The following is a 12356-nucleotide window of genomic DNA, read 5'->3' as shown; positions in this document are numbered from 1 at the left end:
TTCCTCTCCCGCTCCCCCTGCTTGTGTTCCCTCTCTCGCTGGCTGTCTCTATCTCTGTCATATAAATAAATAAAATCTTTAGAAAAAAAAAAGGCTAATATCCCTAATTAACATAAATAAAAATTGTTTAAAAATATTAGCAAACTAAATCTATCAATGTACAAAAATGATAATATATCATGACTAAGTGGGGTGTATCCTCAATTCAAATTTGATTAAAATTTGAAAATTGGTGTAATTCACATTACACATTCTAGAACAAAGGAGAAAATACAAATGTTCAAATAAAAGTAGAAAAAGTATCTGTCAACATTCAACAATCAATATTTAAAAAAAACTCAACAAACTTAAACTGGTGAAGAACATCTATGAAAAACCTACAGTTAGCATCATATTTCATAGTGAAATGTTGAACATTTTTCTTCTGAGATAATGAACACAACAAGCAGACATGCTCTTGCTATTTCTACTTAACACTGTATTAAAAGTCCAGTGCAATAAGCCGAGGAAAAGAAATTAAAAAGCATAAAGATGGGGAAGGAAGAGCTAAAACTTTATTCACTCATGGTATGATTTGCCTATGTAGCAAAATCCTAAGGAATCTACCCAAATAACTGTGATCACTAATAAGCAGAAAGTGGACAGATACATGTTGGTAAATGCCAAGCATCCATATTCACATGGGGACAGTGTAATCTCTCAGCCCATAGACAGAGATAGGAGGGAAAAAGCTAGAATTCTATGCACTACTACACAGAGCCCTAGCACCCTCCAGCTTCCGGCGAGCTAAGGGAGCAGAAGGTGGTTTTGTTTTGTTTCTCCCCCTACAGACAACGGTGGTGTTCATTCCATAAAGTTTTTGTTGAGACAGGAAGGGATGAAAATGAATTTGGAACAGAAAGGGGTAGAGTTTTTTTCCCAATGTGTATGGCTCAAGGTTTTTCCTCCCAAGATAGTTGAGAACCTTTACTGGTGTAAAAGAGTGAAAAGAGACCTCAAAAAACAAGGTGATAGAGCATAAAGTGGGGGGTGGAGAGAAGGACTGCAACTTGTTCCCAGCAATTCGAGAAAATGTAAAAAGGAAGGCTGGATACTATGTGTTCCATTACTCAGCTTCTCCTTCAGGCTCCTCTCCTTCCTCCCCCTCCACATCGTCTTCATCTTCTTCATCTTCATCCTCATCCCCTCTTCCTCAATATCTGCCAATTCTTTTTCAACATGGTCACCTTCTTCTCCTTCCTCCTCTTCCTCATCCACGACGGGAGCCATGGAGTGCTGTCATGGATTGGCCAGGTATCATCTCTGCCAGCCTCTCCTCACTCGCCTGCGCCTGCGCCTGAGCAGTCAGGAAACCAGGACAAGATGCTCTCTGGCTCCCCACGCTGTCTCCTCCTGCTGGCTTTATTCTGCTCCTGACTTGAACGTTTTGTCAAATCCTTTCTAGATTTCCACTTGACTTCGGGGGGCTTTGAGGGTAGAGCAACACTCAGATGAAATCCTTTGGAAAGAACTTTGTTTTCAAAGTAAGGGTTTTCACCAAAATAAAAATCTATGCTGTCACCGGATCTAATATCTTCAAATTCTGTCAATTCAGCTCTTGGCAAACAACGCAGCGCCTCGTCATCATCCTCCCCAGGCAGTGCAGACACTTGCGGATGGCCGTCAAATGTTATTACCCCCAAAATGTGCAATCCGGGCCATCATTTCCGACCTCTTTGGAGAAAATGGTTAGTAGAGTTTGTTATGTTTCTGGTCTCCTTTCAAAGTCTCCTCACTGGCTTGTGCATTAAGTCTGTGTATCGCATTTTGTGCTTTATTGATATGTTCAATTGCTTCTTGCTGTTCTTTTTCTGAGGGCTTCTGCACCCCATCGTGATTGGTGTTGGGCAGCCTTTTACTGCTCTGGTTTGGGGCTCGGGGATGGGAAGAGGACAGGCAGAAGGGCACCAACCCGGATCGCTGGCCCATCTCCTGGCCGCCCCACTCTCTGGCGCTGCCCTGATGGCCACTACTCACCGCTTCCTTTCTGACCGCGCCTGCCAGCTGCTCTCCTCTTCCTCACTGCAAAATAAATTCAGCAAAAATGAGGAAGACATTGTGAGAAGAAATGAAATAACTAAATAACTGGAGAGACACACCAGGTTTGTGGATGAGATGACAAAATATTTTTAAGATATTATTCTCTTCAAACTTACAGATTCAATTCAATCATCATAATCTCAGCAAACTTTTTAGTAGAAATTGACAAGATGGTTTAAAAACTTATACGGAAATGCAAAAGAGTAGAATAGTCAACAATCTTGAAAAATAAAAGAAACAAAACTGGAGGACTTACATTAAATGGTTTCAAGATTTATTACAACAGCAAGCAAGGCCATGGGCTATTGTTGTAAGGGTAAATATATAGATCAATGAAACAGAAGAGGCATTCCAGAAGTAATTCCTCATATACACAGTTAATTGATTGTCTTATAATGGTACTAAGGCATTCGGTGGGGAAAAGACAGTCTTCTCAACAAATAGTGTTTAGAAAACTAGGTATTCATATTTTAAAACATGAATCTTAGGGCACCTGGGCAGCTCAGTCGGTGAAGCAAAGTGGTGGACTCTTGGTTTCAGCTCAGGTCATGATCTCAGGGTGATGAGATCCAGCCACTTGGAGGACTCCGCGCTGGGCGTGGAGCCTGCTTAATATTCTCTCTCTCTCCCTCTGCCCCTCCTCTGCCCCTCAAGCATGTTTGCACGCTCTCTCTCTCTCAAAAAAATGAACCTCAACTTTTACTTCACACTATATACAAAAATTAATTCAAGATGGATCAGAGACATAAATACAAAATGTAAAACTATAAAGCTTCTAGAAGAAAACAAAGGAGAATGTCTTTATAACTAAAGGGTAGGGAAAGATTTCTTAGGATATGAAAGGCATTAACTATAAATGGGGAAAAAAAGTTAAATCAGACTTCATCAAAATTAAAATGTCTGGTCATCAGAAGATACTGAAAAGAAAATGAAAAGACAAGCCACAAGTTGGGAGAAAATATTCACAAATGTATTTCTGATAAAGGATTTGCACCCATAAAATATAAAGGATAACGAATTCATAAGAAAAAGACAACCCAATAAAAGGACGAGTCTTAAACAGACACTCTAGAAAAGAAGACATCTGGATTCAGAAGAAAAGCACATGAAAAAGTGCTCAACATCAGTAGTCATCAGAGAAACACAAATCAAAACCACAAGGAGACACTGTTACATACCCACCAGCATGGCTCAAATTAACACGACTGACAGTTACGAACGTTGTCAAGGCTGCAGAGCTAGACCTCTCACTTATTGCTGGTAGAATGACACATGGTACAGCCATTTTGGAAAGTGGCTGTTTGTTATAAAGTTCAACATACAGCTATACCAACTGTTTAAAATAGTATAATTTATACTATATCTGTTTATAATAATGTAAAGTCAAACATATACCTACCCTATGACTCCAATTCCATTCCTAAGTATTTACTCAGGAGAAATAATATGAAATAAAACCTAGTATGTCCACACACACACACAAAATTGTATGAAAATGTTTGTAGCAGCTTTCTTTTTTCTGGTATAAATCCTAAAAAGCTTGATTTGCATAGATACTTATCTAAGCGTCCAGGGCTTGCTTTACTAAGTGAAGACATGGTTTTCTCAAAGAATACTAGAATTCTTCAAGGCTCCTTTAGTTAAATTCTACATGTGAAAAGTATTTTTGTCCTAAGAACAATAAGTTCATCCTTAGCTGGGTCACAGCTCAGAAACACATTATCTCAGAGAGGAAAGAATTGTGAATTTATGGTTCAATTTTGATTGAACACTAAAGATTGAAATAACTTTTGAAAGAGATGAAGTATTTACAGGAGTTGGCAAATGGCTCTCTGCAAGGAAATTGCTAGAGGATCTTGTGTCTGTACTCTGTCCTGGTAAAACTTTTCCCCAGCTTTTGATCATTTGCAAGGAGATTGTTGGCTCTGTTTTCTTCTTCTGTCCTGGCAGCTTAACCAAGAAAACTTCTAAATTTTCTAGGAACATCACAAATGGTCATTTCAGGACCTTGGATAGAAAGACATCTCCTGGGGCGCCTGGGTGGCACAGCAGTTAAGCGTCTGCCTTCGGCTCAGGGCGTGATCCCGGCGTTATGGGTTCGAGCCCCACATCAGGCTCCTCCGCTGGGAGCCTGCTTCTTCCTCTCCCGCTCCCCCTGCTTGTGTTCCCTCTCTCGCTGGCTGTCTCTATCTGTCGAATGAATAAATAAATAAAATCTTTAAAAAATAAAAAAAAAAAAGAAAGACATCTCCTTCATATGGTTAAAAATAGTCGCCAAGTAAGATAACCCAAGGATAACATCTTTTCCTTCAAAGGGTTTCCAGAAGTGGGCTTGCTTTCTCACTCAGAAATAGTAAGACTTCTGCGGTTAGTTTGAACAAATGCTTTAGGACTTGTCCTTTGAAAGCCAGTGAGAAGCATTTCATATACTGCTTTCCCATTTCCTGGTGAACTTTTTCAAATGCAGTGATTGAGAGACCTCCTTCTGATAAAGTTGATGACTTTTATGAATGTTGATAAACATCTTGCAGAGATATGGGGAACGTCTTTATTGTCTGTGCCTGTCTGTGTAAAAAGCATTGAATGATGATGACCATGGAGAGCTTTCTTTATCACTTAAGTTTGCAAAATCAAACAAGAGGTCCATTTGGGCTGAGAATGAAGCGTTTCTTTCTGGGCAAATGTTTTTGTTTTTGTTTTTGTTTTGGCAAAAGCCTTTTTTACCACTTCCAGAATGTGGACAACCTTTGTAGTTTTTTGCACTGGCAACTCACAAAGCGAGAAAGCGTCAGCACGCCCATAGTGACCCCAAGCAACTCCCTGGAGAGGTGTTTTTGGTTTCATCCAGAATGCAAGTCTGCTGTTTCCTCAACGACCTGCTTCCAATGTTAAAAGAAATCTCATCTACTTTAGAATATATCACACCATTTGACAAGGGAACTGCAACCACTGTTTTCCTCTGATCCAATCCAGAAAGTTGCTGGATAATTTCTGTGATAATTTCTGTACATCTGCCCTTGCCTTCTAAGGGTCTAGCAGTGTGGAAGAGTCTTCTTTGGCTGAGCAATTTCAGAGTGCACTTCAATAAAAGCTTATTGTGAAATAGCCAATCCGAGTGTTGGGAGTGTTCCAGCTTTTTTGAATTGAGCTTTCCTTAAACAAAACCCGCTGCATCTTTAAATGCATTTGCAGGAGGGACAGGTGTGCCACGCCCTTTCAGTTTTGATGGTTTCATTGTTCCATTCACTCGCAAGAATTTTCCTGCACAAAAACGCTGGCTCTTGTGTTGTCATGTTCTTTATTAAAAGTGAAACTGGGTAATACAGGGATCCCTGGGTGGCTCGGTCGGTTGAGCGTCTGCCTTCAGCTCAGGTCATGATTCTGGGGTCCTGGGATCGAGCCCCCCATAATACTTCTCTGCCTTCAATATTCCAACGGTAGTGTGATTTTGTCCAGTGACTTTTAATGTGTCAATCTGGCTGAGCGACAGCCCCCTGTTCCTCAAACACTAACCTAGGTGTTGCTGGGAAGGTGTTTTGTGAGGCGATGCAAACTCATAGACAATTGATTTTAAGTAAAGGGGCTTATCCTAGATAATCTGAGTGGGCCTAATTCAAACAGTTGAAAGGCTTTCAAGAGCAGCCTGGAGGATTCCCAAAAGAAGAAATTCTGCCTGTGTACTTCAGCTCCTGTCAGTGGAGAGTTCCAGCTCGCCCTTCCTGACCGTCTGCCCTTGTGGATTCTGGGCTTGTCAGCCCCCCCCCCCCACAATCAAGAAAGTCATTTACAATACATCTCGATATATTATAGCAATACTCATTATTCTTGGATTTTGTATTTGCAAATTCAGCTACTTGCTAAAATTTAGTCTATCCGTACAATGAATAGGAAATGAAAAGGAGCTATTGAGTGCGCCTGGCTGGCTTGGTGGGTAGAGCACGTGACTCTTGATATCCAGGTTGTGAGTTCAAGCCCCACTTTCAGTGGGGAGCTTATTTAGGGAAAAAAAGGATTGACAAGGAGCTACTGATGATACTAAGCAGATCAGTGGTTGCCTGAAGAGCAGGGAAGGGGGAGAGGGAGGCAGAGAAAGAAGGAAGGAAGGGAGAGATTGGATGGGGTAGGAGTGATGGATAAGTCCACTCTCTGGATTGTGGTCATGGTTTGACAGGAGTGTGCATGTCACGGTTACTACATTATACACTTTCAATATGTGAAATTTATCGTATGTCAATATTCTTCAAAAGACCCCCCGCATCTTGGTCGGAATTGTATTAAGGGGCGCCTGGCTGGCCTAGTCGGGGAAGTGTGTGACTCTTGATTGGAGTAGTGGGTTCGAGCTCCACATTGGGTGTGAAGATTACTTAAAAATAAAATCTTAAAAAAAATAAATTGTATTAAAACCTGAACATTAACTTGGAAAGATGGACGTGGTTACAATACTCAGTGCTCCACCCTGGAACACGTGTTCCACACCACTAAGAAAAACATTCACATTTCTTCACGCTTCTCTTGCATTCATTATTAAGGCTACTCCCAATAATTTTTTTGTTTTAGTGTTTTTCCCTCAAATTTTTATTTAAATTCTAGTTAGTTAGGGGCACCTGGGTAGCTCAGATGGTTGAGCATCCGACCCTTGGTTTTGGGACAGGTCATGATCTCAGGGTTGTGGGATCAAGCCCTGCATCAGGCTCCACACTCAGCAGGGAGTCTGCTGGAGATCTCTATCTCCCTCTCTATGTCTCTCTCTCTCTCGCAAATAAATATATAAATCTTAAAAAAAATAAATTCTAGTTAGCTAACATTTTTTTTTTACTCCTAATAATTTTTTTCCGTTTATTTTCATAGGGTCCTTCTCACCATTATATAATCTAATCGATTGTTATTAACATATAAGAAAACATGTCTGTTCTTCCTATGAGTTCTGGTCTTGCATTCAGGCCCCTTTGTTCCACTGTCATAAACCTGAAATATTGCAGTTGGTTTGGGTTTTTTGGAGTAGCCAACTGTACGATCTGCAAATCATATAACCTCCTTTTCACTAGTCATATTTCTCGTGTCTGTTTTACTGTTTCATGTCTTTTTGCATTGTGACCTTCTAGCCCTGGCTAGCTCATGATTGTGGGTGTGCATGTACGTTTTGCCCTTGATCACAGTGGGAATCATCCTAGTGTTTTACCATTACACAGCATGCCAACTTTTAAGTTGAAATTGATGTTCTAAAAAAAATCTGGTATTAGGGACATTGTCAAGCATATATTAAAGCAGAAAGACCAGAATAATGAACCTTCGAACCCACGTCCCCCAGCTTTGTCCACCTTTGTTCCATTTGTCCCTCCTCCTTCTCCCAACCCCCAGAAAATTTTGAAACATATTCCCAATATTATATTATTTTGCCCATATTCCCAATTTCCCTAATATTTTGTCCATATATTTCCAACATTATGCTAATTTGTCTGAGATATTTCAATATGTATCTCTGAAAGTTAATAGTTCTTCAAAAAGGAAAGGTTATCACAAATTAAACATGAATCCCTCGATATCATCAAATATTCAGTGTTCAGATTTCCTTGATTATGACATCTTTTTTTTCCACTTGGCTTATCAAATCTGCATTCAAAGGAGCTACACATGGCTCTGGAGTCTCTTTCAATCTGCAAATTTTCCTTCCCTCTTTTCATTTTTCTTGCTCTTTGTTCATTGAAGACCTCAAGTAATTTGCCCTGAAGAATGAACATCTTCCTGGTTTTGCCGATAACAGCCCAGTGGTGGTGTTTACCATGTCCCTCTGCCCCCTCGCATTTCTAGAGAATAGATCAGATTGAAGTTCAGGTTTGGGGGCAAGTGTAGGTGGTGTCATAGGGCAGGTTGCCGGGACCCAGACTCTGAGAGGGAGATTTGAGGAAGGAGGTTTACTGGGCAGGGTTCTCAGGCTCAGAGCCTCTACGGGATGCGGGAGGGGACAGAGGAGCAGCTGGGCAGGGATGCAGCTGAGACAGAGGTCTCAGTGCCCATGGGAGCTCTGGAGCTGGGACAACCCCCAGATTGCTCCGGAGGGAGGCGAAAGGGGGCTTTTGTACCCTCTCATTTTCCTGTCTCTGGGCGGGAGTACAAACCCGTGGACACCCCCAGGGAGGGACCCAGGTGTCAGCGGCGGGCCGGGCCACATTTTCGGCAGCTGGGGGAATGCCTGCTGTAGTCCTAAAGCCGGAACCTGAGCCGCGCTTGGATGGATGCTTCCTAGCGCATCACGTGGGAGACACCCTGTCCGGTTGTCTCTCCTACGACGTTAAGATTGTCAGTGGGGTCCGCTGTTGCTAGCCTGCCCGGTCTCGCCATTGTAGGCTGCCCCATCAGCTTTTCCTTCGTAGTTTAGAAAGCCTCTGATGATATTTGATCCATTTTTTCATGAGTCACAAAATAATGATATTCTAATTCTACTCTTTGTCCCTTATTTATTAGCTATAGTCTATAAACGCAACTCTGGCTATCCTGAGGTACAGTTCATACAGAAAAGGCAGAATAAACGCTTGATTCCCTCCCTTGATTTTCCAGTTAAACCCTATCTAGTGACGCTGGGGCCTGGGTGGCTCAGCCGGCAAAGCGTCTGCCTTCTGCTGAGGTCATGATCCCAGTGTCCAAGGATCGATTCCCGGGGCGGGCTTCCTGCTCAGCGGGGAGCCTCCTTCTCCCTCTGCCTCACTCCCCGACCTCAGTGATGTCCTGCTGAGCAGGCTGCATTCTCCTCGCCATAAACCCTGCTTCTGGCTTAGACCTGTGTCACATGCCAGCCTCGTGAGAATCTCTCCTTGCGTTTTTGCCAGAAATATCAGAAAGACACTCATTCTGTAACTGAACTACTGTGAATTGGATCCTTGGTGAGTCCAGACGGGCTACACCGGGTGGAGCTGTCACACAGAGAGGAACCTCTATTTGCAGCAAATAGGGAGATGAGGGGGAATACCTTCCCAAGCCGGGACTCCCAGAGCAGGAGTGAGCGAGTTTCTTGTATTTAAGGTTAGGATGTACATCTAGAAAGGGGAGCTTTATCGTCGTGCGTGGAGGCGGGCACCAGGTCGCGCACGCGTCTTCAGGAAACACCTCTTTACGTTGTATGCTATGTGAACGAGGTTTGTGGGCCTTCTTGGGTGGAGATTTTACATTATAAGGAGGCAGAGATAAGAACAGCGGGACAAGGAGAAGGAGCTATGGGCATGCTCCGAGAGCCCAGAGCTGGAATAAACTGGACGGGGTCTTGGGGTCCTTATCTTGGGTCAGGAATGCAGGGCCTCGCGTACCTTTGAAACAGCACTGGGAGTTTTACCGCTGATTTATTGTCTCTGGTATCATTAGGCTATTTCCAGGCCTGGTAGAGACTGTTAGTTTTGCATTCCTTTTAAATCCTTCTACTGAGGTTTTTGCCCTCCCCCCCCCCCTTTTTAAGGTTTTTGTATTTCTTGCAATTCTAACACCACCTAGGAAGTTCTGTCAGCGGTGTGCTTGGGTGAGGAGAGCATAAATCCAGGAAAATATCTGCGGGTCTAAAATGACTTCTCTTGTGTCAGGAAAGCTGTATCTCCTCTTTCTTTTTCTGGGGACCCTAACTCATTCTGCTTACTTTTTTTTCTTTCTTTCTTTTGTTAGTGTTATCTGGAAAGACCACCTAAGCCTGAAGCTGCCTGCTAGAGAATCAAACCAACTCAAAGAAAAGAAAAGCTAACAGGTAAAAAAAACCCAATCATTTAAGCACGTGGACCCACCCATGCCTGAAGCCCTAGAGATTTGTTACATCCATGAAAAGTTCTTTTTTTCTTGACCTAGTTTTCAGTTGGGTTTCTATCAGTTACCAGTGACTGTAGGACTAGGGGAAATCTTTGGGGCACAACTGAAAGAACCATATTCTTCCAGGGACTTGAGCAATCTTACTGTGGGACTCACTCCCCTGGTAAGAGAACAAGATATGTGAAGGGGCAATACAGAGGTGCTGGTGGGACAGCTGCGGGGTGGATAGAGAGGTGGTGGTGGGAGAAGCAACAATCTCCATGAGGGGAAGGATGGACACCGGCTAGTCCACTCTCTCTAGCAGAGACCTAACAGAGGCAGCCCTCGCTTGCCAAGGGTCCCCATGGGGGCCTTCTGGTCTGCAGCTGGTCAGCAATGCCCATGGCTTGCTAGAGAGTCAGAGGCACTCAGTGGGCAGTGTAGGCAAAGGGTGGTGGGTGAATAGGTTAACCGTGTCTAAGTCAATAGGAGTGATGAGGAAGACAGCAAGAAAACCCAGCTTAGGTGAGAATGATCCAGTACAGAAGCCCCTTGGTGGTCCCAGAAATAAGGTGAAGGCTGGGTCTGCCCTGGACAAGGGGGACTACTGATCAATCGGATTTAGGGACAAATGGGAAAGCAAGTACCTAGCTGCCCCCCTGGATGGGGGTTCTGACCGTCTGCAGCCTGCAGGAGTCCTGGGCCACGCAGGCATGCTCTCTCTGCTGGGTATGGCACCCAGCTTATACTAACCTCGTACAAGGGGTTGGAGAGTTTGTCCTTCTTCACATCAGCAATGGCTTACATAGGCTGGAGCGAGCTGTTTTCTTTGGAGTCTGAAAGAACTTACTGCCCAAGGGCTCTCCAGAGACTCTGGGAAGATGATTCTTTGATAATGCTTTCAAATTCTTCCTCACTTAGGGGAACATAAGGATTTCCATTTTTAAAATCTGTTTTATTAATTTGAACCATACTTTTCAATAAGATTTTAACATCTATTCACATATTCATATGGGAATTGTAATTCTTATAATTCTTATAATTTTACATTATAATCTGCATTAATTACCTCAACTTGCTAATTATATTGGACTTTTCTCTCCTTTTATTATTTTTATTATTTTATGCTCTCTTTTTTTGTTTAAGAATCTACTTTTGGGGGTGCCTGCCTGGCTCAGTTGGTGGAACGCGCAACTCTTCATCTCGGGGTTATGAGTTCAAGCCCCATGTTGGGTGTAGAGATGACTTAAAAAAAAATCTTTAAAAAATCGACTTTTGGATTTCTTTATGAATTCTACTGCTTTCACACTCACCAAATTTAACTTTCATCTTTATTATGCCTTTATGATTTCTTTCTTCTGGCTTTGCTTTTGTCTGTCTTACAGTTCTCTCCCTGAAATTTTGAGTTGAAATGTTAGATCAGTTATTTATATAATTTTTTTCTTACAAAAATGAATGCATCTAAAGTTGTTAAATTTTAGTGTTCAGCAGTCACCACTTTAGGGCTAAGGCCTGACACTTAACACCTTTGAAGTCATAATGACGTAAGTTGGCATTATCCCATGATGATATGGTATTCTTAATTCAAAAAAAAATCAGACATTATAGTTTCTGTTTTTTCTTTTTAAAGATTTTGTTGATTTATTTGAGAGAGAGCTGAGAGAGAGGGGGAGAGAGAGAGAGAGCATGAGCCTGGGAAGGGGTAGAGGGAGAAGCAGACTCCCCACTGAGCAGGGAGCCCGATGCAGGACTCCAGCCCCGCACCCTGGGATCATGACCAGAAAGGAAGGCAGACGCTTCACCGACTGAACCACCCAGGCACCGGGCTGGTCACTTCTGTCCACAGGGAGGTGCTGCACTCATCTCCGTGGGTAAAGCAAGAACAAGTCCTCCTTGCTCTGAAAGAGCTTCCGTAAGGTGGCCCAGAAGACTCGAAGCCATCTCGCTCCCTCCGAGGCCACCACGTCCGTCCGGATGTTGGCAGACTTCTGCCTCCGAAACTGTGCCTCTCAGCTCCGGGAGTGTGACACGCTCACGGTAGAGAGCCTTACACGGGCGCCCGGGGGCTCGGTGGCTTAAGTCTGATTCTGGATCCCCGCTCGGTGAGGAGTCGGCTGGTCTCGCTCCCCCTCCGCCCCTCGCCCGCTCGCCCGCGCCGCGCTTCCTCTCACTAGAATACATCAATACATCTAAAAAAGAGAAAAAAGAAAGCCTGATACAGATAAGCCAAAAGGAAAGAATCACACCCGGAGAATCCCGCTACCCGGAAACAATTCCTGGTCAGCAGTCTGGTGTGGAGCTTTCCGGCGCCTGTGAGGCACCCATGCCCTGCGGTAGCGCGAGGGGATGCGGGGTCCAAGCACCGCAAGTTACAGATTTCCACCAAACCCGCTCGAATCCTCCCTCCCCTCCCAGTGTCACGCTCTCCCACGTGGTCAGTAGAGGGCGCTCCCCGCCTCCTCCCGGGATGGCCCGCGAGCGGGGACTCCTCCCGCCCTCCCGCCCTCCCGCCCCCG

At 43.7% G+C, this 12356-nt stretch overlaps 1 pseudogene; it reads right to left on the bottom strand.

Moving 5' to 3' along the window:
* Positions 1-882: 882 nt before the first annotated feature.
* On the bottom strand, positions 883-1968 carry LOC100468821 (annotated as a pseudogene).
* Between the last annotated feature and the right edge of the window lie 10388 nt (positions 1969-12356).

The sequence above is a fragment of the Ailuropoda melanoleuca genome, chromosome 2 (assembly GCF_002007445.2).
Source record: "Ailuropoda melanoleuca isolate Jingjing chromosome 2, ASM200744v2, whole genome shotgun sequence".
NCBI lineage: Eukaryota > Metazoa > Chordata > Mammalia > Carnivora > Ursidae > Ailuropoda > Ailuropoda melanoleuca.
The sequence above is the reverse complement of the archived record's forward strand: the minus strand, read 5'-3'. Positions and strand labels throughout refer to the sequence as shown.